Source organism: Lathyrus oleraceus, chromosome 2 (genome assembly GCF_024323335.1).
Source record: "Lathyrus oleraceus cultivar Zhongwan6 chromosome 2, CAAS_Psat_ZW6_1.0, whole genome shotgun sequence".
NCBI lineage: Eukaryota > Viridiplantae > Streptophyta > Magnoliopsida > Fabales > Fabaceae > Lathyrus > Lathyrus oleraceus.
In genome coordinates this window covers 15,956,535-15,959,354 of record NC_066580.1, presented here as the reverse complement: position 1 = coordinate 15,959,354, position 2,820 = coordinate 15,956,535, and the positions used below count along the sequence as shown (strand labels likewise).

Below are 2,820 nucleotides of genomic sequence, written 5' to 3'. Positions count from 1 at the left end.
AGCATCTCCACTATTATCATAAAATAACCAAAATAACATAAGATAACAAAAATATATTGTATGGAAGGACACACTTGCAAAATGATTGACCATAAATCGTAATATATTATCAGGTCAATTTTCTTCAGTGAACAACCGTATATATTTTGGCCTTAAGGTGGAAGATTCTTATAGTCAATGAATTTATTTGAATCCGCCCCTTGTTAACAAAACGAATCTTCGTATGAAAAATCACTACTTCATCAACATTACTATTATTATTATTTTATTATTGTTACTATGTATATAATGCCTTGTTTTAATATTCCAAAACACTCACTTATTCTCACACATTTCACTTCCTCTATAACCTTTTGTTTACTTTCTCGTTTGAAGCTTAAGAGACAATTATTCATTCAAAGCTCATTCATACATTCTTTCTGTCAACTGCAACATGTGTGAGTTACAATTTCTATTTTTTCTTAATCTCATAATAATATATGTGATTTAAATGTTTCTATTTATAAATTTTGCAGCAGTAAATATGCATTATGCTATCATTCTATATAGCATTCCTACTCTTGGTATTCGTGAGACAGCAAGGATGGTTTTTGATGATGTTGAGGGAAGAATTGGCAAAGTTTTTAAGGAAGTTGAAGTAGAAAAGAATAGATTGATTTCAAATCGAGATTGTGTAGGTTTAAAAGTTGAAGCAAATGATGATAAAATTGAAAAGATCAGTGATGTTGTGTTTGAGTGGCTAAAAGAAGCAGAGATACTCCTACAAGAGGTGGACAATCTCACTTTACAAGATAGAATGCAACAATGGAATGAATTTAGGAAATTGTTGAAAAAACTAACCGCACTCAATGCGAAATGTGAGTTTGATCCATTTTCAACTCCAATTCCGAGTTTAGAGCACTTTTCTTCTGGAAATATTGTGTGTTTTGAGTCTAGAGACAAGACATCAGATCAACTTTTAGAGGCACTACAAGATGATAATTGCTCTATCATTGGATTATATGGAAGGGAAGGTTATGGGAAAACAACGTTGGTGAAAGCCATGGCCGAGAAAGTCAAGTATTTAAAGATTTTTCATAAGGTTTTATTCGCAACGGTATCCCAAAATCCGAATATCAGAACAATACAAAAAGAAATTGCGGATTCGTTGGATATGAAGTTTGATAAAAACAGTGAAGCCGGAAGAGCAAGAAGAATATTCTCCGCAATAGAAACTATGTATCGTCCAGTTTTAGTGATTTTCGATGATGTTCAGATGAAATTTGATCCGGAAGACGTAGGCATTCCTTGTAAGAGTAATCGATGCAAAATCCTTGTTACCGCACGTTGCCAACAAGATTGTGACTTGATGCAATGCCAAAAGAGTATTCAACTTTGTCCCTTGTCTAAAGAGGAAGCTTGGACTTTGTTCGGAAAATATTCTGGCGTTCACGACGAGGAGTGTTCATACTCATTCGAGTTACTGAATGTTGCGCGTGAAGTTGCTCTTGAATGTGAAGGGGTGCCTAAATTGATTAAAGACGTGGGAATTTCCTTACAAAATAAACCAATTGAAGAATGGAAAGTGTCGTTAGGTAATCTTAAACATTCCATGGCCAAATGGCAGATTTTTCTCAGTTTTAGAGGGGAAGATACGCGATACTCATTTACAGGCTCACTTTATCATACTTTATGTCAAGAAGGATTCAAGACGTTCATGGACGATGGAGGGCTTAACACGGGAGATCAAATTTCACCCTCTCTTCTAAATGCAATTGAAGCATCTAGGCTTTCGATTATTGTTTTATCCGAAAACTATGCAAGTTCTTCATGGTGTCTTGATGAACTTGTCAAGATTCTTGAATGTATGGAAGTGAAAAAACAACTGGTATGGCCAATCTTTTACAAAGTAGAGCCATCTGACATAAGGTATTTGAGGAAATGTTATGGCAAAGACATGGCTCAACATGAAAGCATATTTGGAATTGACTCCGAGAGAGTACAGAAATGGAAGGCAGCTTTGTTTGAAGTGTGTAATTTATCTGGAAAGACCTATACAACCGGGTATGTAATATATTTATAAATAATTATATTTCTATTATTCCATAATAACCAATATCTACTCTATTAGTCATAGATTTTAAGGTATGTGATTTGTTAAAAAAGAAATCTTTAACTGAAAGATCTAAGATCTTGTATTTACTTTTTGTAGGTACGAATATGAATTTATTCAAAAGATGGTTGAAGATGTCAATCAAATTAAAGGTTGTATACAAATACAAAACATATAGTTATGGACAAGAAAGAAAATGTGAATGTGTTCAAAGTTGTTCGGAGCGGCAATGGTTTTTTGGAATGATCTAAACTGTCAATATTTTCAATAATGTATAAGATAATAACAATAATTATCCATATCTAATTTGTTCTACAGTTAAGGTGATAAATTCATGTTAACTTTGTTGATATTGAAGACTTGATCCAAGCTCATATGAAAAAGGAAATTCATGTGAGTTTTTTCTGTTGTTGATATTAGCTTCTAATTTTGCTTACATGTAAGGATTAGAAGACCAAGGGCATATGTTAGGATATTTTTTATGATGATTAGTTGTTTATTCTATAAACAATGTTTAAAAAAAATAAATTAATTGCTAACAAAGTTAGTAATCCTGTGAAAAATTGATAGAATAATTCAAATTATTTTAGAATAATTACACAAAGTTTAAATATATCAAAAAAAATTGAAGGGTGGGGATTAAAAACAATGGAAACAAAAATAAATTGTTTAAATCAATACAATAACCTTTCAAAAGTAAAAATAAATCCATAATAAGACAATAAACA

The 2,820-nt window shown here is 31.9% G+C and overlaps 1 pseudogene; it reads left to right on the top strand.

Moving 5' to 3' along the window:
* Positions 1 to 313: 313 nt before the first annotated feature.
* LOC127117696 (probable disease resistance protein At1g52660) lies at positions 314 to 2,374 on the top strand (annotated as a pseudogene).
* The last annotated feature ends 446 nt before the right edge of the window (positions 2,375 to 2,820 follow it).